General features: G+C 48.4%; 9 pseudogenes; 6 read left to right on the forward strand and 3 right to left on the reverse strand.

The window, feature by feature from the left end:
* Positions 1–8498: 8498 nt before the first annotated feature.
* LOC143949895 (5S ribosomal RNA) lies at positions 8499–8618 on the reverse strand (annotated as a pseudogene).
* A 95-nt stretch (positions 8619–8713) lies between these two features.
* LOC143949703 (5S ribosomal RNA) lies at positions 8714–8832 on the reverse strand (annotated as a pseudogene).
* Positions 8833–12711: 3879 nt separating this feature from the next.
* Positions 12712–12830, reverse strand: LOC143949651 (5S ribosomal RNA; annotated as a pseudogene).
* A 1772-nt stretch (positions 12831–14602) lies between these two features.
* Positions 14603–14721, forward strand: LOC143947471 (5S ribosomal RNA; annotated as a pseudogene).
* A 320-nt stretch (positions 14722–15041) lies between these two features.
* On the forward strand, positions 15042–15160 carry LOC143948750 (5S ribosomal RNA; annotated as a pseudogene).
* A 101-nt stretch (positions 15161–15261) lies between these two features.
* On the forward strand, positions 15262–15380 carry LOC143949213 (5S ribosomal RNA; annotated as a pseudogene).
* Positions 15381–19097: 3717 nt separating this feature from the next.
* LOC143949915 (5S ribosomal RNA) lies at positions 19098–19216 on the forward strand (annotated as a pseudogene).
* Positions 19217–24813: 5597 nt separating this feature from the next.
* On the forward strand, positions 24814–24932 carry LOC143948578 (5S ribosomal RNA; annotated as a pseudogene).
* Positions 24933–25027: 95 nt separating this feature from the next.
* On the forward strand, positions 25028–25147 carry LOC143949770 (5S ribosomal RNA; annotated as a pseudogene).
* Positions 25148–25564: the final 417 nt, after the last annotated feature.

Consider the following 25564-nt stretch of genomic DNA (forward strand, 5'->3'; position numbering starts at 1 on the left):
CATATTAACATTTAGCCGGTATAGTGAAATAGTAAACGAAATGTGTAGATCACTCATCTAATATCGTCTTTTCAGTGCTACCGGAACAACTTTTAAATTTAGAGTAATGCAACGATTTCTCAGTTTTATGAAACTACTGCAACTAACGCTTTGGATCTCTTTCCTGATAAATTACGCTCTGCAATATTAAGCCATGTAAATTGTCCTATTGGTCTGCTAACAATGCTATGTATATTAATACAAATCTTTTAAAAGCAATATCGTCTCACTGCAATACTTACACTCTGCATAATATATATGAATAATGCGAATAATGCTAATAATAAAGTCGTGTAAAACTCGGCTATAAGTAGAGAATAAAACTATCTTACATCAAAATAAACCATGTACTGCCAAACCAATAATGGCCAATTACTCAACGTCTATCAGTCAATGACTTAACAAAATAAACTTTAGCACTCTTTTGCTCTATTTTGAATAGTTGTAGTTCTCCACATTAACTGTCACATTGATATCACCACTGACAACACACCACTTTGTAACAGCACCAAAATATGAAAAAAGCATTTTACATGTTTCAGAAGTAGTTGCATTAGCAAAAAATAAAGTCCTGTTTTCTTTACACGCTAGCTTTTCTGTATACATGAATCTCTCTGTGTACACTAGCCACTCAATATAGACTAGCCTCTCTGTCTTCTGTATACAGGTGCCCGTAATCTATATACACTAGCCTGCCTTCTTTTTACAATAGTCTCGGTGTCCCAGCCTCTCTGCATACACTAGCCTCACTGAATTCCCCAGACTGTCTTCTGTATACACAAGTCTATCTGTAAAAAAAATAGCCGGTCTTCTGCATACTCTAGCCTCTCTGTGTAACACAGTCTCTCTCTGGATTCCCTAGCCTACATCTCTGCATACCCAGGACCTTCCTCTGTATAATCTAGCCTATCTGTATACACTAGCCTGTCTTTTGTACAAATTAGCTTCTCTGTAGCCGGTCTTCTGTATACACGAGCCTCACTGTCTACTATTGGTTGTCTTTTGTATACACTAGCATCTCTTTATACATTAGCTCTCTATACCCAAGCCTCTCTGTATACACTAGTCCACCGGTATACACTAGCAAGTCTGCATACACTAGCCTCTCTTTGTAACTCAACTTCTCTCTCTGTATACCTTAGCCTCCATCTCTGCATACCCAGGACGTTCTTCTCTATAATCTAGCCTATGTGTATACACTAGCCGGTCTTCTGTAGACATTAGCCTCCCTGTATAAACTAGCTGGTCTACTGTATACACTAGTCCGTCTGTATACACTAGCAAGCTTGCATACACTAGCCTCTCTGTGTAACCCAGCCTCCATCTCTGCATACCCAAGACGTTCTTCTCTATAATCTAGCCTATTTGTATACACTAGCCTGTCTTTTGTACACATTAGCCTCTCTGTATAAACTAGCCGGTCCTCTGTATACACTAGTCCATCTGTATACACTAGCAAGTATGCGTACTCTAGCCTCTCTCTCTCTGTATACCTTAGCCTCCATCTCTGCATACCCAGGACGTTCTTCTGTATAATCTAGCCTATCTGTATACAATTGCCTGTCTTTTGTACACATTAGACTCTCTGTATAAACTAGCCGGTCCTCTGTATACACTAGTCCGTCTGTATACACTAGCAAGTCTGTGTAACCAAGCCTCTCTCTCTGCATACCCTAGCCTCCATCTCTTGCATAAACCAGGACCTTCTTCTGTATAATCTAGCCTATCTGTATACACTAGCCTGTCTTTTGTACAGATTAGCCTCTCTGTGTAAACTAGCCGGTCTACTGTATACACTAGTCCATCTGTATACACTAGCAAGTCTGCATACTCCTGCCTCTCTGTGTAACCCAGTCTCTCTCTCTGTATACCCTAGCCTCCATCTCTGCATACCCAGGACATTCTTCTGTATAATCTAGCCTGTGTTTTGTACACTTTAGCCTCTCTGTATAAACTAGCCGGTCTTCGGCATACACGAGTCTCTCTGTATACCATTGGATGTCTTTTGTATACACTAGCTGCTCTTTATACATTAACTCTCTGTATACCCAAGCCTCTCTATACACTAGTCCGTCTGTATACACTAGCAAGTCTGCATACACCAGCCTCTCTTTGTAACCCAGCCTCTCTCTCTGCATACCCAAGATGTTCTTCTCTATAATCTAGCCTATTTGTATACACTAGCCTGTCTTTTGCACACATTAGCCTCCCTATATAAACTAGCCGGTCTTCTGTATACACTAGTCCGTCTGTATACACTCTAGCCTCCATCTCTGCATACCCAGGACGTTCTTCTGTATAATCTAGCTTATCTGTATACACTAGTGTATACAGACAGACTAGTGTATACAGAGGACCGACTAATGTGTACAAAAGACAGGCTAATGTATACAGATAGGCTAGATTATACAGAAGAACGTCCTGGGTATGCAGAGCGCTCAGCTTCAAGGTATGGCCAACGTGAGTAATATGAGGGACACTCCTCACCCCCGCCCCCACCTACCAGATCTGAGTTTCATCCCCTTGCCCTCTCTGCCCCGGTCATCTGGTGGCAGTTTTATGCACTCCCTGGCCCCCACCCATTCATAATCCTTACCGACCTTTCTTTCCGCTGCTCACAGGAACACACTGAATGACTTGTCTAATTAACCAACTTGTACAAGACACCGCTATCCTCCTGTCTGACACCGGTCCCCCTTGGAGGCTTTACCCCTCACTTTTTGGGTGGTCCCTGCCTCTCCCTGGATGCTCCACATATACCACAACGACATTGTCAGAGGGGCACCACTTGACAGGACACAGGGCTTTCATTCTGGTGCCATCTCCCATTGGAGGAAGGGATGATGGCCCCAACCCCTTGGCAGCAGGTTCTTTCATGTACAGACCAGGGCGGCTCATCTTCCCTTCTGGAGTCTTGACCTTAGATGGGGGAGTTGCACTTTGGGGGGTCTGAGTGATACCTAATGCGCTGTACTGGAAGGGCTTGACATTCCCGCATATGTGTCCCCTCCCCCTGGATGCGCCCCTTGTCCCCCCCTCTGACTCCCACCTACTCTTTGCCGACATTGCCTTCTGCAGCTTTCGGGGACCCTGGATGACTTATTTATTGAGCCTATTGGTACGAGACACTGCTTCCCTCCAGGGTGACTCTGGACCCCCCTGGAGGATTTACCCCTTACTGTTTGGGCGGTCCCAGCCTCCCTCTGGATGCTCTACACAGCCCCCGATGGCGATGCAGGAGAGACACTAATTGGCGGGCCCCAGGACTGCTGCTCAGGTGAAGTCTCCCGTTGGATGGAGGGATGGTGGCCCCAGCCCCTTGCCTGCCGGATTTTCCATGCACCGACCAGGGCTGCTCCTCTTTCATCTTGATGTGGTGACCATGGAGGGGAGGAGTTGAAATTTATGGGGTCCGGGTGTTTGCTGGTGGGAGTGCGCTAAAGGACTTGACATTTCTGCATGTTTGTCCCCTCTCCCCTGTTTCCCCCCTCCCTCCCCCCCCTTCCCACCCTTCCCTTCCCTCCTTTCCCTCCCCCTTTCCCCCTTCCACTCCCCCTTTCCCCCCTTCCACTCCCCCTTTCCCCCCTTCCCTGCCCCTTTTCCCCCCGGGGCGTGGACGGGGGAGAGGGGGGTAAGGAGAGGACAATCTGCCAAAGGGAGAAATGCATTTGTCCGGGGACTGCATGTACTTTAGGGGTATGGGACGGGGGGTGGTGGATCCCATTCTGTGATGCCTTTTCTGTTGTGACGGGCTCCCTCGTGCATGCCTATGTTTAGGGCGAGCCGAGGAGACCCCTCAGTGCTGACAGTTATATGCTCTACCTCTGTTTTGGTTATACTATTGTTTTTTGTTTCTTTGATGTTACTGATTGTCTTTTATTTGCATAGCGGTATCAGACGTGACATTTACCACTGCCGGGACTGGGGGGACTAGGATTCGGGGGCTCCCTCTCCGACCTGTCTACCCAATAACCCAAGTAGGACAGCGCTTTAAACCCAGTGTACATCTGGTAAGCGCTATAGCATAATTGTGCTGTTTTAGTATACCCTTCCTGTACTGTTGAGTGCGGACAACCCTTAATTTCCCTCTCCCCCTGGGGTTGAGGTGCCCGGCCTCTTTTTCCCTTTACCTTTCCTTCCATTTGCCCTTCCTTTCTCCCCCTTAGTTCCCGCCATGCATTACCTACCCAAAACCTACCTTGGTTCAACTTTCTTTGCTTTTCTCTGATGTCCCCCTCCCCCTCCCCGAGGAGCGATGGCAGACTCAGTCAAGGTCACCTCTCTAAACGTTAAGGGACTGAACTCCCCTGAAAAATGGTGGATCCTCCTGTGAGAACTGAACACATCCTGTACTGATGTGGCCTTTATACAAGAAACACATTTTAAAAATACTAGCCTCCCCTTTCTATGGTCGAGATCCTTCCCTAAGGTCTACCTCTCTACTAACCCCTCCTCTCCATTCTGATCTCTAGAAGGCTCCCCTGGGTTCTCCAGGATTCTCTGGTGGACCCTGGGGGCCAATATCTTTTTCTTAGGGGCCACATTGGAGAGCGCCTTTTTACATTTGCCACTGTGTACGCTCCCAATGATCACCAAGACACGTTCCTCAGAACTACCCTGCACAGATTATGTGACTTTCGGGAGGGCCAATTGATATTAGGTGGGGACTTTAATGTCCCCTTTCGCCATCGGTTGACACTTCTGCCTCTTGCTCCTCGCTCCCTACCCCTCACCTAGGTCTCTATTCTGGCACCTTAATGAGAGCCTCCTCCAGATACCGTAAGTTTTAGCAGATGTGACCAGGGAATTGGACCTTTATTTCCAAGAAAACTAAAGCAGGACTGTGACCCGGGGATAATTTGGGAGGCTCACAAGTCAGTACTCCGCAGGGTACTTATCAGGCACGGGGCGCGCATCAAACGAACACGGAAGGAACAGCTTGCTAATCTGTTTCGTGAACTTGCCTCTGTGTAAGCGAAACATAAACATACCCCCTTACGGACCTTAGAGATTGAATTGGGGACACTCCATACCCATATTGCTGTCCTACTCCATTATAAAGCGAAAGCGGCACTCCAGTTTTGTCGTAAACTGACGTAGGAATCAGAGGACACATGCAGAAAAATCTTAGCCAGGTCGGTAAAGGAGTTGAAATTTGGCTCTTACATACCACAGTTGATAGATGAGAATGGCCAGAGGGCCTCTACCCCAACCCAAATAGTCGAAGTCTTTGAAAAATGTTACTCTGATCTCTACAACCTGCCCGATTCAGGGTCTGGACAGGACAATATAGACAGATATGTAACCGGTTCTGGTCTACCAACCCTCTCATCGGAATCACGGGAGTACTTGGAGGACCCGATCACACTGGAAGAAGTCCAGACGGCCGTGGGACCTCCGAAGGTGGGTAAGGCTCCGGGCCCTGACGGATATACCGCACAATACTTTAAGACCTTCCTCCCTATTCTCGGCCTGCGCTTGGTGAATTTATTTTCCTGAGGATACCCTTAGAGCCCACATCTCGTTGATAACTAAGGAGGGCAAGGACCCAGGCCTATGTGGGAGCTACAGACCCATTTCCCTCCAAAATTCGGTCCTAAAACTATTCTCTAACTCCTCGCCACGTGATTGGCACATTACTTGTAGTCCCTTATACATATTGACCAGTTAGGTTTTATTCCCACCAGGGAAGATAGGGACAACACCACTAAGGTGCTTACCCTGATCCGTAAAGCAAAGTCATCTGGGACCCCTTGTCTTTTCATGAGTACTGATGCCGAGAAGGCTTTTGATCGGGTCAAATGGACATTAATGTTCTCGGTCCTTCGCCATATAGGTCTGAGTGAACGGATGCTGGCATGGATAAGTAAGATATACTCACGTACTTACATTCCACCGGACATCGTGCGTACGTTTATGTTGAACTTCCCCCCACCCCTTGTCACTAAGATCCGCAGTTTGCTTCACGGGTGGCATTCTGGCCTCCATTCCTGGTTCAGCAGATGCAATCTCATTAAAATGAACATACTCCCTAAATTTACTTATCTTTTCCAAGCTCTCCCGATCCAGATTCCAGTCCTGTTTTTTAAGCAAGCTCAATCCTTGCTCACTCATTTTAACTGGGCCCACAAAAATCCCAGACTTAAGCGGTCACAGCTGACATTGTCTAAACAACAGGGAGGGTTTGTTCTCCCTAACTTGCGACGCTACTACCTGGCCTCCCATCTGGGGCATGTATTGGACTGGAATCGAAACAAACTTTCTAAGCTCACTCCCAAATTCCGCTAAGAAGCGCCATGTGGTGCTATAAGTATTCCCCCACAGAATTTATGTCACATCCCACTATAGGGGCTTAGTTGAAAGTCAGTCACCTGATCGCTACCCAAAACACACTCACGTCTTTGACTTCCCCCCTATTCCCTATACGTGGCCATCCAACCTTTGAACTGGGGACCCACTTAGAAATTCCAACCTAGACAATGCGTCTAAATTCGTCATTGATGGAAAATGGCCTTCTTTCTCAACCCTAACAGATCCGACAGGGCTTTTCCAACTGCCTTTTTGGAGAGCGGCGCAACTACATCATTTTCTCCATTCCATCCCCAATCCTCAAACGTTCGCCCGCCCTCAGTCGGAGTTTGAGACTCTATGCAGGAGCGAAGGCCCTTTGGCCCACATTCTCTCTCAAACAGATTACCCACACTTAACCTGTCTGTCCAACTGGGAAAAGGACCTTAATTGCTAATTTTCCCCAGCACAGAGACAACGCATTATCACTTTGGCTCTCAAAATGTCGCTGTGCACGAAGATACAGGAGACGAATTTTAAACTTCTCACCAGGTGGTATTTGACACCATCAAAGCTGCAGAAATGTTTCGAACATATGCTGGAGGTGTGGAGAAGAAGAGGGCACGTTGCTGCACATTTTTTGGTCCTGCCTCAGCTTGGTGGACTTCTGGACAGAGATCCGATGCATAACACAAAAATTCACAGACTTCTCCATCCAGGAAGAGGCTGCATTCTTTCTCTTGCACCATTCACAGATTCCCATTAAAGTGGAGGGCCGGTTATAAAAAAAAAAAAAAAAAAAAAAGTCAGCAGCTGCAAACACTGCAGCTGCTGACTTAATAAACACACTCACCTGTCCAGGGCGCCCGCGATGTCGGCCGCCCGAGGCCGACCCGTCCCTCGGCTCTCGGGTCCCGGCGCCGCCATCCCTTGTAAGGGAAACAGGCAGCGGAGCCTTATGGCTTCACTGCCCGTTTCCTACTGCGCATGCGCGAGTCCCGCAGCTACTGCGCATGCGCGAGTCCCGCAGCGCTTTCTGAATGGGACGCGCTGTGTTCTGGAACACACAGTTCCCAGAACATAGCGCGACTCATTACCCAGAAGACGCCGCGACGAAGACAGAAGACAGAAGATCTCCGCGGAGGAGGAAGAGGAAGATTAGGAGAAAGTGCCTAGCAACAGGCATTTCTGGTAAGTAAAAAAAAAAAAATGTTTTCATTTTTTTTTTTTTTAGATTTTTTGTAATTTTTAACATTTTTTTGTTTTTCAGGGTGGCCCTCCCCTTTAAGAAGTACAAAAAAATCTATTTTACGGCATGTGATAAATGCGGCGAAATCCTGCATCCCTCTCTATTGGAAAAAATGTTCCCCCCCTTTCATTACCCACTGGCTTAGGAAAATAGAGGACATTAAAAAAAATGGAGGACTTGATCCTCACATCACAAGGTATACAAGAATTTTTTAAACAAACCTGAGACATCTGGAATACCTTTATATTCTCGCTGGAAGGATGTCGCCTGCTATCGCCTTAGTGCTCTGAGCTTTCCTTGACTGGCCCCTTGGGGACAGTGGCTGCCATCGTGTCTCGTCCCCTCTTCTCCTTTTCTGATCTTTCAACCCTTCTCTTTTCTGCCTACCTCCCCTATCTCTCACCCCCTCCACCCCCTCTCTCTTTTGGAAAGAGTGGAAAATTGGGAATGACGGCCCCACACCCCCCTCTGGATGGATTATGCCGGAGGGACCTGGGGGTTTGTGTGACCCTGGATCTTGGTACAGTACTTTATCCGTGCCTCGAATCATTGTGATTGATGGAAGGCAGACTCACAGTTGCGAATATACCTGTATCAAGTATTGTTCAGCTGCTTTTTGCTCTGTATTTCTCTGTTGCATTATGTACTCGGGGGACCGTCTTCCCCTATTTGGAGAAAAAATTATATTTGAAAAAAAAAAAGAAGCCTACGACACCTGGTATTCCCAGGCGGTTTCCCATACAGGCATTAACCAGGCCTGCTGGTCTGCTTAGCCTCCAAGATCAGACGAGATGGAACAGATTCAGGGTGATGTGGCCGTAGCCGATATCTTCAGGCACTCTCAACTCTCTTGACAAACACCAAGATGGTCACCTTGGAAACAAGCGGAAAAAAATAGGTCAATGGCCACAACATAAAAAGATGCCTACGGCATCTGGAAATCCCAGGCGGTCTCCCATCCAGGTACTAAACTGGTCCCAACCCTGCTTAGCCTCTGAGATCAGATGAGATTGGGCTCTTTTAGGGTGGTGTGGCCGTAGGAGATTTCTTCAGGCACTCTCAACCTTGACTAACGCCAATATGGTCACCTTGGGAAACAAACAAAAAAATCAAGTCAACGCCAACAACATGAGAAGAAGTCTACAGCACCTAGTATTCCCAGGTGGTCTCCCATCCAGGTATTAACAAGGCCCGACCCTGTTTAGTCTCTGAGATCAGACGAGATCTGTTGCTTTCAGGGTTATGTGGCCATAGGCGAGCTCTTCAAGCACTCTCAACCCTCTTGACAAACACCAAGATGGTCACCTTGGTAAACAAAAAAAAAAAAAAAAACAAGTCAACGCCAACAACATAAAAATAAGCCTTCAGCACCTAGTATTCCCAGGTGGTCTCCAATCCAGGTACTAGCAAGGCCCGACCCTGTTTAGCCTCTGAGATCAGAGGAGATCGGGCGCTTTCAGGCTTATGTGCCCATAGGCAATCTCTTTGGGCACTCTCAACCCTCTTGACAAATGCCAAGATAGTCACCTTGGGAAACAAGCGAAAAAAAAACAGGTCAATGTCAACAACATAAAAAGAAGACTACGGCACCTGGTATTCCAAAGCCATCTCCCATCCAGGGACTAACTAGGCCCAACCCTTCTTAGCCTCAGAGATGCGAAGAGATAGGGCTCTTTCAGGGTGATGCTGCTGTAAGCGAACTCTTTGGGCACTCTCAACCCTCTTGACAAATGCCAAGATGGTCACCTTGGGAAACAAGCGAAAACAAAACAAAACGAATCAAGGCCAACAACATAAAAAGAAGCCTACAATAACTGGTATTCCCAGGTGGTCTCCCATCCAGGTACTAACCAGGCCTGACTCTTCTTAGCCTCCAAGATCAGATGAGATTGGGTGCTTTCAGAGTGCTCGGACTCTTTCCCCATCACTAATGGGACGAGGCAGGGGTGTACTCTGTCTCCCCTAATTTTTATTCTGACACTGGAACCACTTATGTGTCACGTTCGGAATGACCCGAATATTACTGGCATATCCAAACCCTCGGCACACCACAAAATTGCGGCATGCGCTGACGATCTAATTTTTTTCGTCTCCAATCCACATATTTCACTTCCCAATATACTCGCGGCTCTCCGGCGATACGGCAGCCTATCAAACTATAAAATCAATTGCACCGTCGGCTGTATTGAATATATCGGTCCCGGATGGTGAGGCCAGGAGGCTACGCTCCGCTTTTCCATTCTACTGAGCTGAAAAATCTATACGTTACCTGGGCGTTGACATCGCAGCGGATTTGGCGCAATTGTACCCGCTTAATTTTGTCCCTCTCCTGAATAGACTGAAATCTGATTTGGGAAACTGGCATGCTTTAACACTGACCCGGTTCGGGCGCTGTAATGCATTCAAAATGACGGCCCTCCCGCGGATCTTATACTTGTTCCAGACATTACCGATCCGGTTACCCCCAATTTTTTTCAGACAACTGCAGCTGCTGCTCCGGGACTTTATTTGGGCATGCAAACCGCCCAGAGCCCGTTTGCAATTGCTTGCCAGACCAAAGGACAGGGGGGGTCTGGGTCTCCCAGATCTGAGACAATACAACAGAGCGACTCTGCTAGCGAGAGTCGTTGATTGGCATTGTAATGGCCCACACAAGCAGTGGGTGGAGATGGAGATTGAGGATGGATCCATTCCCCTATTGAGCTCCCCGTGGCTCCTGTCCTCCCTACCAAAAGACCTCAGAGATCACCCCGTAGTGGGAGCTACGTTGGCTGTTGTGCGGAGGTTGTTCCGCTGCACACACATTGCTCCCCTGCCGTCACCAATGACTCCGGTTATAGGTAATCCAGACTTCCCACCGGGATTTACCAACAAGAAACTGCGACAGTTGACAGTGGTGGGGAAACAGCGTCTGGGAGAGGTGTGGTCCTCGGGAGGGCTCCCGACCACGCAAACTGTCGCCGAGCTTTCTGACCCTCCGCTTGACTTGTTTAATGCTTATCAACTTCGTCACTTTCTTCTGGCCATACAAAGGGCCCCCTACACTCCTAGAGACCTGACGCCCTATGAATCCATCTGTCACAAAAAGGAACCTGTGCAACACACCCTCTCCCTCCTGTACAACCTATTAAGTAGTCAGGAGGAGGAGTCGACCCCACCATTTATCCACAAATGGGAGATTGCATTTGGCATCACATTTACCCCACAACAGATAGGGAAGATCCTGACATTAGTACATAAAGCTTCCATCGCAAACCAATATCAAGAATCAGGATACAAGATAGTCTCACGCTGGTATAGAGTCCCATACCTTCTGAATAAAATGAATAGATCGATTCCGGATGTTTGTTGGAGGTGCAATTCAGATACGGGGACCATGGGACACATTTTCTGGGCATGCCCGGCCTTGAGGAACTTTTGGGTGGAGGTGACCGGGACAATAAAAACAGCCTGTTCGAAAATACAAAAAAACCCTCACGATGCAACTCCTGAACGCCGCCCGGGCCTGCATTCCCACACTGTGGAGGCAGCCTCAGCCCCCATCCAAGGTGCTGTGGTATTCCAAAGTCAATCATATTCTCCGGATGGAAGAATTGACCGCCACCCTTCACAACACTGAAGAGGCATTTAGTGTTACATGGAGGCCCTGGAGGTATTTTACTGGTACTTGAGACTACATTTGGGAGGTGAGCAGCGCCCCTGTCCCAGAAAACGACTGAACATCTAACGTTTACCTACGTAGGCCAAGTCTGCCCTGGGTGGCATTCCCCCCCTTCCCTTTTTGTCTTTATTTTTCTTTTTTTCCCTGCCGCCATCCCCCCCCCTCTTCTCTCTCCGTCTTTGCACTCTCTTCTTCCCCCGTCCTCCCTTTTGACTATGCCTTGTCTCCTTACTAGCCTTTGGGACCCAGAAGAACCCCAGGGTTATGGACACGACCGGCTCATATTTTACTCTGGTTCACGTAGGTCATGATAAGCTGGCTCGCTGTGGTCCCAGTTGTTCTCCATGATTACATTTGTCCGAACGGAGCTGCATTAGTTATACTGTACTACATGTCGGAGGTGGGGTTTCTCTCTTTTCTGCATGAAACTCTAGGACTCCCCTCTGAGAACCCAGAGTTATTTGGCTGCCTATTTTTTGTTACCATGTAATTGTGACCCTGGGTCATGCTGTATGGTTGACTGTTACATTTGTGTTGTTCTACTTATACTTAGTAAAAGAATAAAACAAAAAATAAAAAATAAGTCAATGCCAACAACTTAATAAAAAAGCCTATGGCATCGAGAAATCCCAGGCGGTCTCCCATCCACGTACTAACCAGGTCCCAAACCTGCTTAGCCTCTGAGATCAAATGAGATTTGGCTCTTTCAGGGTGATGCAGCCATAGTAGATTTTTTCAGGCACGCTCAACCCTCTTGACAAACGCCAAGATGGTCACCTTGGGAAACAAACAAAAAAAACAAGTCAATGCCAACAACATAAAAAGAAGCCTACCGCACCTAGTATTTCCACGCGGTCTCCCATCCAGGTATTAACAAGGCGCGTCCCTTTCTAGCCTCTGAGATCAGCGGAGATTGGGCGCTTTCAGGGTGATGTGTCCATAGGCAATCTCTTTGGGCACTCTCATCCCTCTTGAAAAATGCCAAAACCCTGGGAAACAAGTGAAAAAAAACAGGTCAACGCCAACAACATAAAAAGAAGAATACGGCACCTGGTATTCCAAGGCCGTCTCCCATTCAAGTACTAACTAGGCCCAACCCTTCTTAGCCTCTGAGATCAGAAGAGATAGGGTGCTTTCAGGGTGATGTGGCTGTAAGCGATCTCTTTAGGCACTCTCAACCCTCTTGACAAATGGCAAGATGATCACTTTGGGAAACAAGCGAAAAAAACAGGTCAACACCAACAACATAAAAAGAAGCCTGCGGCATCTGGAAAACCCAGGCGGTCTCCCATCCAGGTACAAACCAGGCCCAACCCTGCTTAGCCTCTGAGACCAAGCGAGATTGGGCGCTTTCAGGTTGTTGTGCTCGTAGGCAATTTCTTTGTGCACTCTCAACCCTCTTGACACATGCCAAGATGGTCACCTTGGGAAACAAGGGAAAATAAAACAGGTCAACGCCGACAACATAATGAGAAGCCTATGGCACCTGGTATTCCCAAGCTGTCTCCCATCCAGGAACTAACCAGGCCCATCGCTGCTTAGCCTTCGAGATCAGATGAGATTGGGCTCTTTCAGGGTGATTTGGCCGTAGGCACTCTCTTTGGGTACTCTGAAGCCTCTTGACAAAGGCCAAGATGGTCACCTTGGGAAACAAGCTAAAAAAAACAGGTCAAAGCCAACAACATAAAAAGAAGCCTACGGCATCCAGTATTCCCAGGCGATCTCCCAATCAAGACACTAACCAGACCAGATCCTTCTATGGCACCTGGTCTTCCCAGGCAGTCTCCCATCCAGGTACTAACCAGGCCTGACGCTGCTTAGCCTCTGAAATCAGACGAGATCGGGTGCTTTCAGGTTGATGTGGCCGTAAGCGTTCTCTTCAAGACACGCCCAACCCTCTTGACAAACGGCAAGATGGTCGCCTTGAGAAACAAGCAAAAAAAACAGGTCAAAGCCAACAACATAAAAAGAAGCCTATGGGCTTACAGTGGACCCTAAAAGATGGGACCCACTAGCTCTGTCATGGTTCGGACGCTGTAATGTGTTGAAGATGAACGCGTTGCCACGACTTCTGTATCTACTACAAGCCTTACCTATCAAAATACCCCAGACTTTCTTTCATGCGGTTCGCTCAATCTTTATCAAGTTCCTCTGGCGTGGAAAACATATGCGTATTGGTAGGGCAATGCTATTGCGACCGAAATTGCGGGGAGGTATTGGCTTCCCGGACCCTGCTCTATATTACACAGCGACGCACATGACACCGGTGTTGACTGGTGCCGGTGTTCTGCCATATACTGTCCGGCCATGATATAGTGTCTGCGCCGTACTGCGCATGCGCAGTACGGAGCAGACGAAGCTTCGGAGATTTTCATGCGCGGTGAGTGGAGGTGGTAGCCCCACCATCCAAGTGGACATAGGGTTGTGAATATTAGAGGGCCCCTCGCAGGCGAGCTTCGCTCGCCACGCTTTGGGCTTGGCCTCGCTGCGCATGCGCAGTACACAGCGGACACTATCCGATGGGGGACCATATGTGATAAGACACCGGCATGGGGAACTGAAGCTATGGGTCAAGCTAGAGCAGGAGATGGTGCGGGTTCCACTGGCTGGTCTGCCTTGGGCGGGGAGGCCATTGGAGCCCTGTGTGACTACTCACCCGTTAATTGGCCCCTCGCTCGCCGAGATGGATAGTTTTTTTCACCTTTCCCACCTGACTAACTTCCCTTCTCCTATGACCCCAATTATTGGACATCCTAGATTCCCTCCGGGCCTGTCTGACCAGGCCTTTACCAGGCAAGCCCCGAAAGGGCTTCTGAGAGAAGCCCTATTTCTTGGACCCACGGGCTTGATTCCCATGGGGACCATACTGCTAGAGCAAGTACCTGTTGCATTGGATATATATATATATATTGGACCTATATGTTTCAGGGTGGCCTGCATAAAGTGCCAGGCCACCCTGTCAAAGGCCTTCTCCACGTCCGTTGACAACATAAGCAAGGGCCTTCCCTGTACATGCGCCGCATGGATTAAATTGAGGACTCGGGCCGTATTGTCTCTAGCTTCCGACTTATTTTTATTTTTTTGCTTGTTTCCCAAGGTGACCATCTTGGCGTTTGTCAAGAGGGTTGAAAGTGCCTGAAGAGATTGCCTACAGGCACATCACCCTGAAAGCACCCGATCACGTTTGATGTTGGAAGCTAAGAAGAGTCAGGCCTTGTTAGTACCTGGAGGGGAGACCGCCTGGGAATACCAGGTGTCGTAGACTTCTTTTTATGTTGTTGGCGTTGACCTGTTTTTTTTCCGCTTGTTTCCCAAAGTGACCATCTTGGTGTTTGTCAAGAGGGTTGAGAGTGCCTGAAGAGATTGCCAATGGCCACATCACTCTGAAAGCACCCAATCTCGTCTGACCTTGGAGGCTAAGAAGAGTCGGGCCTGGTTAGTACCTGGATGGGAGACCACCTGGGAATACCAGTTATTGTAGGCTTCTTTTTATGTTGTTGGCGTTGATTCGTTTTCTTTTTTCGCTTGTTTCCCAAGGTGACCATCTTGGCATTTGTCAAGAGGGATGAGAGTGCCCAAAGAGATCGCTTACAGCAGCATCACCCTGAAAGAGCCCTATCTCTTCTCTTCTCTGAGGCTAAGAAGGGTTGGGCCTAGTTAGTACCTGGATGGGAGATGGCGTTGGAATACCAGGTGCCGTATTCTTCTTTTTATGTTGTTGACATTGACCTGTTTTTTTTCGCTTGTATCTCAAGGTGACTATCTTGGCATTTGTCAAGAGGGTTGAGAATGCCCAAAGAGATTGCCTATGGGCACATAACCCTGAAAGCGCCCGATCTCCTCTGATCTCAGAAGCTAAACAGGGTTGGGCCTTGCTAGTACCTGGATTGGAGACCACCTGGGAATACTAGGTGCTGTAGGCTTCTTTTTATGTTGTTGGCCTTGACCTGGTTTTTTTTTCACTTGTTTCCCAAGGTGAAAATCTTGGCGTTTGTCAAGAGGGTTGAGAGTGCCCAAAGAGATCACCTACGGCCCCATCACCCTGAAAGCGCCCAATCTCGTCTGATCTCGGATGCTAAACAGTGTCGGGCCTGGTTAGTACCTGGATGGGAGACCGCCTGGAAATACCAGATGCCATAGGCTTTTTTTTTTTTTTTTTTTTTTTTATTTAGTAGTATGCGACATACAATGCAAAGGCAACTTCACAGAATGTGTGATACAAATAGTTACAAACAAACGATCATATTGCATGGATATCAGAGCCAATGGTAAGAAGTCCAAGGAGAATAGCACGTGTACAGCTTTGCGGTCATATCAAGATGAGATTAAAGCTCCATCTCGTTGGGATCCTCTACCACTTAAAATATTATTGATACTAGCCCTGCTACCTTCGAAGAGTTTAGATATCCATAGATAGAGAAAGAGTATTGTGTAGTAGTCAAATGGGGTCGGAACATACCATTTTCTTTTCCCTTTTTTGAGTTAAGAAGGGAAATAGTAGAACTGAAAGGAGGGAGAAGGGGAAAGAGAAGATTGGGGAAGGAAATGGCAGAAAAGGAAAAGAAGGGGTAAGGGGGTGTCGTGGGTAGAGTGGATAGGATGGGGTCCCCTCCCAGGGAGCAAGAGACGCCCTCGGCTCACCAGCTCATCAGCTGTCCAACGTTTGGAACAGCGATCTCCAACGATCACCATGAGCTTACTATGTCTCGCGGAGGTATTCTTCCGAAAAGCGAAACTGGGTCCAGTAGAACCATCTGTTCCCATGCTCCTCCGTTTTATCCCTCATTGTGGCAGTCAGGTCTTCCATTCGTTCAATATCATTAACCCTTGCGAACCACTGGGTCACCATTGGAGCAGATTGCTCTTTCCACTGACTTGGGATGCAGGCCCTAGCTGCCTTGAGGAGATGTTTAAGTAAGGACTTATGATAACGCTTTCTCGACATAGGAGTTAGATTGAGAAGAACTGCTGCGGGATCATTGGCTAAGGAAATGTCTGTGAACTTGTGGATGAGTCTCAGGACAGGCTGCCCGAATGTTTGTAATTTAGGGCATTCCCAGAAAATGTGGAGAATGGTGCCAGCCTGTTGCCCACAGCGACAGCAGCGGTCAGATTGACCGGGGAATATTTTGGCCAACACCACCGGTGTACGATACCAGCATGTGATCAGCTTATATGAGATCTCCTGATATTTACTGCAGAGTGACGACTTATGGGCGAAAAAGAGTATTCTGTCCTTCTGTGGTTTGGAGAATGTAGTTTGTAAGTCCCTTTTCCATTTAGCTAGGAAGGGTGGATCCGTGGAGGATTGTGCATCTGTCAGGATTAGGTAGGACCTAGAGAGGGAACCATGAATTGGGCCATCATCCAGGCAAAGTTCCTTGAAGGGGTGGAATTGTCTAGAGAAGAACGAATGGTTAGGTAGTGATCCGAGGAAATGGATTAGCTGTCTAGCTCTCCAGCTATCCAATGCAACAGGTACTTGCTCTAGCAGTATGGTTCCCATGGGAATCAAGCCTGTGGGTCCAAGAAATAGGGCTGCTCTCAGAAGCCCTTTCGGGGCTTGCCTGGTAAAGGCCTGGTCAGACAGGCCCGGAGGGAATCTAGGATGTCCAATAATTGGGGTCATAGGAGAAGGGAAGTTAGTCAGGTGGGAAAGGTAAAAAAAACTATCCATCTCGGCGAGCGAGGGGCCAATTAATGGGTGAGTAGTCACACAGGGCTCCAATGGCCTCCCCGCCCAAGGCAGACCAGCCAGTGGAACCCGCACCATCTCCTGCTCTAGCTTGACCCATAGCTTCAGTTCCCCATGCCGGTGTCTAATCACATATGGTCCCCCATCGGATAGTGTCCGCTGTGTACTGCGCATGCGCAGTACACAGCAACACAGATTTCAAAAATTGCGAGCATGAACGGCACCTGCGCACTGAGTACAGGTTCTATCCCCACTATCCAAGTGGACATAGAGTAAGAATATAAAAGAGCCGAGCGCAGCGAAGCCAAGCCCGAAGCGTGGCGAGCGAAGCTCGCCTGCGAGGGGCCCTCTAACCACTTTCAGACCGGACCAATTTGCTGGTCAAAGACCAGACCACTTTTTGCGATTCGGCACTGCGTCGCTTTAACTGACAATTGCGCGATCGTGCGACGTGGCTCTCAAACAAAATTAACGTCCTTTTTTTCCCACAAATAGAGCTTTCTTTTGGTGGTATTTGATCACCCCTGCGGTTTTTATTTTTTGCGCTATAAACAAAAATAGAGCGACAATTTTGAAAAAAACGCATTATTTTTTACTTTTTGTTATAATAAATATCCCCCAAAAATATATAAAAAAACATTTTTTTCCCTCAATTTAGGCCAATACGTATTCGTCTACATATTTTTGGTAAAAAAAATCGCAATAAGCGATTATTGATTGGTTTGCGCAAAAGTTATAGCGTTTACAAAATAGGGATAGTTTTATAGCATTTTTATTAATATTTTTTTATTATTTTATTTTTACTAGTAATGGCGGCGATCTGCGATTTTTATTGTGACTGCGACATTGTCGGGGACCCATCGGACATTTTTGACACATTTTTGGGACCATTGTCATTTATACAGTAATCACTGCTATATAAATGCAGTGATTCCTGTGTAAATGACACTGGCAGTGAAAGGGTTAACCAGTGAGTGGCAGTGTAGGGGTTAAGTGTTCCTAGGGGAGTGTTACTAACTGTGGGGGGGTTGGGCTTTCATTTAGTGTACACTGATCTCTGCTCCAATCACATGGAGCAGAGATCAGCGTCACTAGTTGCTAGGCAGAATGAGAAAATGTTGTTTATACAGCATTTCCTCACTTCCGCCGCTCCGTGAGACGATCGAGGGGATGCCCGCGGCGATCGAGTCCGCGGGTCCCGCGACCGGACTCACGGGGGTCCCGACCAGCGCGGGAGCGCGCCGCCGCCGGCGCGCTCCCGATGGCACGGCGGCAACGAATATTGGACGTACATGTACGCCAATATGCCTGCCCGTGCCATGCTGTCGACGTACATCGTCGTGCGCTGGTCGGGAAGTGGCTAATATTCACAACCCTATGTCCGCTTGGATGGTGGGGCTACCACCTCCACTCACCGCGCAGGAGCCGTTCAGCTTCGGAGTACACAGCGGACACTATATCATGGCCGGACAGTATATGGCAGAACACCGGCACCAGTCAACCACCGGTGTCATGTGCCTCGCTGTGTAATATAGAGCAGGGTGCGGGAAGCCAATACCTCCCCGCAATTTCGGTCGCAATAGCATTGCCCTACCAATACGCATATGTTTTCCGCGCCAGAGGAACTTGATAAAGATTGAGCGAACCGAATGAAAGAAAGTCTGGGGTATTTTGATAGGTAAGGCTTGTAGTAGATACAGAAGTCGTGGCAACGCGTTCATCTTCAACACATTACAGCGTCCGAACCATGACAGAGCTAGTGGGTCCCATCTTTTAAGGTCCGCTGTAAGCCCATAGGCTTCCTTTTATGTTGTTGGCTTTGTCTGTTGTTCTCAAGGCGACCATTTGGCGTTTGTCAAGAGGGTTAGGCGTGTCTTGAAGAGAACGCTTACGGCCACATCAACCTGAAAGCACCCGATCTCGTCTGATTTCAGAGGCTAAGCAGCGTCAGGCCTGGTTAGTACCTGGATGGGAGACTGCCTGGGAAGACCAGGTGCCATAGAAGGATCTGGTCTGGTTAGTGTCTTGATTGGGAGATCGCCTGGGAATACTGGATGCCGTAGGCTTCTTTTTATGTTGTTGGCTTTGACCTGTTTTTTTTAGCTTGTTTCCCAAGGTGACCATCTTGGCCTTTGTCAAGAGGCTTCAGAGTGCCCAAAGAGAGTGCCTACAGCCAAATCACCCTGAAAGAGCCTAATCTCATCTGATCTCGGAGGCTAAGCAGCGATGGGCCTGGTTAGTACCTGGATGGGAGAAAGCTTGGGAATACCAGGTGCCGTAGGCTTCTCATTATGTTGTCGCGTTGACCTGTTTTTTTTCCCTTGTTTCCCAAGGTGACCATCTTGGCATGTGTCAAGAGGGTTGAGAGTGCACAAAGAAATTGCCTATGGGCACAACACCCTGAAAGCGCCCAATCTCGTTTGGTCTCAGAGGCTAAGCAGGGTTGGGCCTGGTTTGTACCTGGATGGGAGACCGCCTGGGTTTTCCAGATGCCGCAGGCTTCTTTTTATGTTGTTGGTGTTGACCTGTTTTTTTCGCTTGTTTCCCAAAGGGATCATCTTGGCATTTGTCAAGAGGGTTGAGAGTGCCTAAAGAGATCGCTTACAGCCACATCACCCTGAAAGCACCCTATCTCTTCTGATCTCAGAGGCTAAGAAGGGTTGGGCCTAGTTAGTACTTGAATGGGAGACGGCCTTGGAATACCAGGTGCCGTATTCTTCTTTTTATGTTGTTGGCGTTGACCTGTTTTTTTTCGCTTGTTTCCCAGGGTGACTATCTTGGCATTTTTCAAGAGGGATGAGAGTGCCCAAAGAGATTGCCTATGGGCACATCCCCCTGAAAGCGCCCAATCTCCGCTGATCTCAGAGGCTAGAAAGGGTCGCGCCTTGTTAATACCTGGATGGGAGACCGCCTGGAAATACTAGGTGCGGTAGGCTTCTTTTTATGTTGTTGGTGTTGACTTGTTTTTTTTGTTTGTTTCCTAAGGTGACCATCTTGGCATTTGTCAAGAGGGTTGAGCGTGCCTGAAAAAATCTACTATGGCTGCATCACCCTGAAAGAGCCAAATCTCATTTGATCTCAGAGCAGGGCCGGCGCTACCACTAGGCGAAGTAGGCAGCCGCCTAGGGCGCACTACCACCTAGGGCGCAACTACGGCCTCTGCCCAGTGTGAGCTCCTCTTCTGCTCTCTCGCCCCCCCTGTGGTGTTCCACCGGCGCCACCATTCCCCCATGTTTCCCGCTGAGCGCCCCACCGTACTCATCTCACAGCGCCGCTCCGGGACTCCTTTGCTCCAGCCTGTCCCTCTGGAGCTGCGCTGTGTGTCTGTGTGAGTGCAGCGGAGGGGCGGGGCTCGGCGGAGATGGGAGCTTCGAGAGGTCGGTCAGCTGACCTCCTGCCCGGCGGGGACATCATGGAGCGGGGTTGACGGCGCTGGCCTGGTCCCGGCGGGGATATGATGGAGGCGGAGCGGATGGATGGCGCTGGTGTGGCCCCGGCGGAGCGGGTGGACGGCGCTGGTGTGGCCCCGGCGGAGCGGATGGATGGCGCTGGCGTGGCCCCGGCGGAGCGGGTGGACGGCGCTGGCAGTGCGGAGAAGTCGGAGAGGCCCGGTGGGATGATGGTCGCTGAAGGCAGCATCAAAGAGCAGAGGTAAGGAGGAGGATGGATCCATTGAGCTGTATGGAGGGGGTTTGTGTGTGAGTAATGCAGGAAGTAGGAGTCAGGTAGGTCAGTGTGATGTGTGTCAGTGTCATGCCAGTGTGGTGTGTCTGTGTATGTGTCATGTCAGTGTGATGTGTCTGTGTATGTGTCATGTCAGTGTGATGTGTCTGTGTATGTGTCATGCCAGTGTGATGTGTTTGTGTATGTGTCATGTCAGTGTGATGTGTCTGTGTATGTGTCATGTCAGTGTGATGTGTCTGTGTATGTGTCATGTCAGTGTGATGTGTCTGTGTATGTGTCATGTCAGTGTAATGTGTCAGTGTATGTGTCATGTCAGTGTAATGTGTCAGTGTATGTGTCATGCCAGTGTGATGTGTCAGTGTATGTGTCGTGTCAGTGTATGTGTCATGTCAGTGTAATGTGTCAGTGTATGTGTCATGTCAGTGTAATGTGTCTGTGTATGTGTCATGTCAGTGTGATGTGTCTGTGTATGTGTCATGTCAGTGTGATGTGTCTGTGTATGTGTCATGTCATTGTGATGTGTCTGTGTATGTGTCATGCCAGTGTGATGTGTCAGTGTATGTGTCGTGTCAGTGTATGTGTCATGTCAGTGTAATGTGTCAGTGTATGTGTCATGTCAGTGTGATGTGTCAGTGTATGTGTCATGTCAGTGTGATGTGTCTGTGTATGTGTCATGTCAGTGTATGTGTCATGTCAGTGTGATGTGTCTGTGTATGTGTCATGCCAGTGTGATGTGTCTGTGTATGTGTCATGCCAGTGTGATGTGTCAGTGTATGTGTCATGCCACTGTATGTGTCATGCCAGTGTGATGTGTCGTGTCAGTGTATGTGTCGTGTCAGTGTAATGTGTCAGTGTATGTGTCGTGTCAGTGTATGTGTCATGTCAGTGTATGCGTCAGTGTATGCGTCAGTGTATGCGTCAGTGCCATTTTATGTGTCAGGGTATGTGTTTTCAGGGTATGTGTTTTCAGGGTATGTGTTTTCAGGGTAGGTGTCAGCGTGATGGTCAGTGTAGGTGTCAGCGTGATGGTCAGTGTAGGTGTCAGCGCGATGGTCAGTGTAATTGGCAGTGTAGGTGCCAGGTGGGTTGGTGTAGGTGCCAGGTGGGTCGGTGTAATTATCAGGTGGGTCAGTGTAGGGGTCAATGTGATGTGAGTAGTGCAGGAAGTAGGAGTCAGGTGGATTAGTTTATGTGTCAGGGGGTCAGTGTAGGGGTCAGATAGGTCATGTGTAGCAAGGGCAGGTGGAGTCATGGGCGCAGCCGGGGGGGGGGTGGCAAAATTAGGTTTTCGCCTAGGGTGTCAACGATCCTTGCACCAGCCCTGTCTCAGAGGCTAAGCAGGGTTGGGACCTGGTTAGTACCGGGATGGGAGACCGCCTGGGATTTCTCGATGCCATAGGCTTTTTTTTTAAGTTGTTGGCATTGACTTAATTTTTTTTTTTTGTTTTATTCTTTTATTAAGTATAAGTAGAACAACATAAATATAACAGTCAACCATACAGCATGACCCAGGGTCACAATTACATGGTAACAAAAAATAGGCAGCCAAATAACTCTGGGTTCTCAGAGGGGAGTCCTAGAGTTTCATGCAGAAAAGAGAGAAACCCCACCTCCGACATGTAGTACAGTATAACTAATGCAGCTCCGTTCGGACAAATGTAATCATGGAGAACAACTGGGACCACAGCGAGCCAGCTTATCATGACCTACGTGAACCAGAGTAAAATATGAGCCGGTCGTGTCCAGAACCCTGGGGTTCTTCTGGGTCCCAAAGGCTAGTAAGGAGACAAGGCATAGTCAAAAGGGAGGACGGGGGAAGAAGAGAGTGCAAAGACGGAGAGAGAAGAGGGGGGGGGGATGGCGGCAGGGAAAAAAAGAAAAATAAAGACAAAAAGGGAAGGGGGGGAATGCCACCCAGGGCAGACTTGGCCTACGTAGGTAAACGTTAGATGTTCAGTCGTTTTCTGGGACAGGGGCGCTGCTCACCTCCCAAATGTAGTCTCAAGTACCAGTAAAATACCTCCAGGGCCTCCATGTAACACTAAATGCCTCTTCAGTGTTGTGAAGGGTGGCGGTCAATTCTTCCATCCGGAGAATATGATTGACTTTGGAATACCACAGCACCTTGGATGGGGGCTGAGGCTGCCTCCACAGTGTGGGAATGCAGGCCCGGGCGGCGTTCAGGAGTTGCATCGTGAGGGTTTTTTTGTATTTTCGAACAGGCTGTTTTTATTGTCCCGGTCACCTCCACCCAAAAGTTCCTCAAGGCCGGGCATGCCCAGAAAATGTGTCCCATGGTCCCCGTATCTGAATTGCACCTCCAACAAACATCCGGAATCGATCTATTCATTTTATTCAGAAGGTATGGGACTCTATACCAGCGTGAGACTATCTTGTATCCTGATTCTTGATATTGGTTTGCGATGGAAGCTTTATGTACTAATGTCAGGATATTCCCTATCTGTTGTGGGGTAAATGTGATGCCAAATGCAATCTCCCATTTGTGGATAAATGGTGGGGTCGACTCCTCCTCCTGACTACTTAATAGGTTGTACAGGAGGGAGAGGGTGTGTTGCACAGGTTCCTTTTTGTGACAGATGGATTCATAGGGCGTCAGGTCTCTAGGAGTGTAGGGGGCCCTTTGTATGGCCAGAAGAAAGTGATGAAGTTGATAAGCATTAAACAAGTCAAGCGGAGGGTCAGAAAGCTCGGCGACAGTTTGCGTGGTCGGGAGCCCTCCCGAGGACCACACCTCTCCCAGACGCTGTTTCCCCACCACTGTCAACTGTCGCAGTTTCTTGTTGGTAAATCCCGGTGGGAAGTCTGGATTACCTATAACCGGAGTCATTGGTGACGGCAGGGGAGCAATGTGTGTGCAGCGGAACAACCTCCGCACAACAGCCAACGTAGCTCCCACTACGGGGTGATCTCTGAGGTCTTTTGGTAGGGAGGACAGGAGCCACGGGGAGGTCAATAGGGGAATGGATCCATCCTCAATCTCCATCTCCACCCACTGCTTGTGTGGGCCATTACAATGCCAATCAACGACTCTCGCTAGCAGAGTCGCTCTGTTGTATTGTCTCAGATCTGGGAGACCCAGACCCCCCTTGTCCTTTGGTCTGGCAAGCAATTGCAAACGGGCTCTGGGCGGTTTGCGCGCCCAAATAAAGTCCCGGAGCAGCACCTGCAGATGTCTGAAAAAGATTGGGGGTAACCGGATCGATAATGTCTGGAACAAGTATAAGATCCGCGGGAGGGCCGTCATTTTGAATGCATTACAGCGCCCGAACCAGGTCAGTGTTAAATCATGCCAGTTTCCCAAATCAGATTTCAGTCTATTCAGGAGAGGAAGAAAATTAAGCGGGTACAATTGCACCAAATCCGCTGCGATGTCAACGCCCAGGTAACGTATAGATTTTTCAGCTCAGTAGAATGGAAAAGCGGAGCATAGCCTCTTGGCCTCACCATCCGGGACCGATATATTCAATACAGCCGATGGTGCAATTGATTTTATAGTTTGATAGGCTGCCGTATCGCCGGAGAGCCACGAGTATATTGGGAAGCGAAATGTGTGGATTGGAGACGAAAAAAATTAGATCGTCAGCGTACGCCGCAATTTTGTGGTGTGCCGAGGGTTTGGATATGCCAGTAATATTCGGGTCATTCCGAACGTGACACATAAGTGGTTCCAGTGTCAGAATAAAAATTAGGGGAGACAGAGGGCACCCCTGCCTCGTCCCATTAGTGATGGGGAAAGAGTCCGAGCACTCTGAAAGCACCCAATCTCGTCTGATCTTGGAGGCTAAGAAGAGTCAGGCCTGGTTAGTACCTGGATGGGAGACCACCTGGGAATACCAGTTATTGTAGGCTTCTTTTTATGTTGTTGGCCTTGATTCGTTTTGTTTTTTTTTCGCTTGTTTCCCAAGGTGACTATCTTGGCATTTGTCAAGAGGGTTGAGAGTGCCCAAAGAGATTGCCTATGGGCACATAAGCCTGAAAGCGCCAGATCTCCTCTGATCTCAGAGGCTAAACAGGGTCGGGCCTTGCTAGTACCTGGATTGGAGACCACCTGGGAATACTAGGTGCTGAAGGCTTATTTTTATGTTGTTGGCGTTGACTTGTTTTTTTTTTTTTGTTTGTTTACCAAGGTGACCATCTTGGTGTTTGTCAAGAGGGTTGAGAGTGCTTGAAGAGCTCGCCTATGGCCACATAACCCTGAAAGCACCAGATCTCATCTGATCTCAGAGACTAAACAGGGTAGGGCCTTGTTAATACCTGGATGGGAGACCACCTGGGAATACTAGGTGCTGTAGACTTCTTCTCATGTTGTTGGCGTTGACTTGATTTTTTTGTTTGTTTCCCAAGGTGACCATATTGGCGTTAGTCAACGTTGAGAGTGCCTGAAGAAATCTCCTACGGCCACACCACCCTAAAAGAGCCCAATCTCATCTGATCTCAGAGGCTAAGCAGGGTTGGGACCAGTTTAGTACCTGGATGGGAGACCGCCTGGGATTTCCAGATGCCGTAGGCTTCTTTTTATGTTGTGGCCGTTGACCTATTTTTTTCCGCTTGTTTCCAAGGTGACCATCTTGGTGTTTGTCAAGAGAGTTGAGAGTGCCTGAAGATATCGGCTACGGCCACATCGCCCTGAATCTGTTCCATCTCGTCTGATCTTGGAGGCTAAGCAGGGTCAGGCCTGGTTAATGCCTGGATGGGAAACCGCCTGGGAATACCAGGTGTCGTAGGCTTCTTTTTTTTTTCAAATATAATTTTTTCTCCAAATAGGGGAAGACGGTCCCCCGAGTACATAATGCAACAGAGAAATACAGAGCAAAAAGCAGCTGAACAATACTTGATACAGGTATATTCGCAACTGTGAGTCTGCCTTCCATCAATCACAATGATTCGAGGCACGGATAAAGTACTGTACCAAGATCCAGGGTCACAC

This window comes from Lithobates pipiens, unplaced genomic scaffold (genome assembly GCF_037356315.1).
Source record: "Lithobates pipiens isolate NorthernLeopardFrog02 unplaced genomic scaffold, aLitPip1_a1.2 Scaffold_30, whole genome shotgun sequence".
NCBI lineage: Eukaryota > Metazoa > Chordata > Amphibia > Anura > Ranidae > Lithobates > Lithobates pipiens.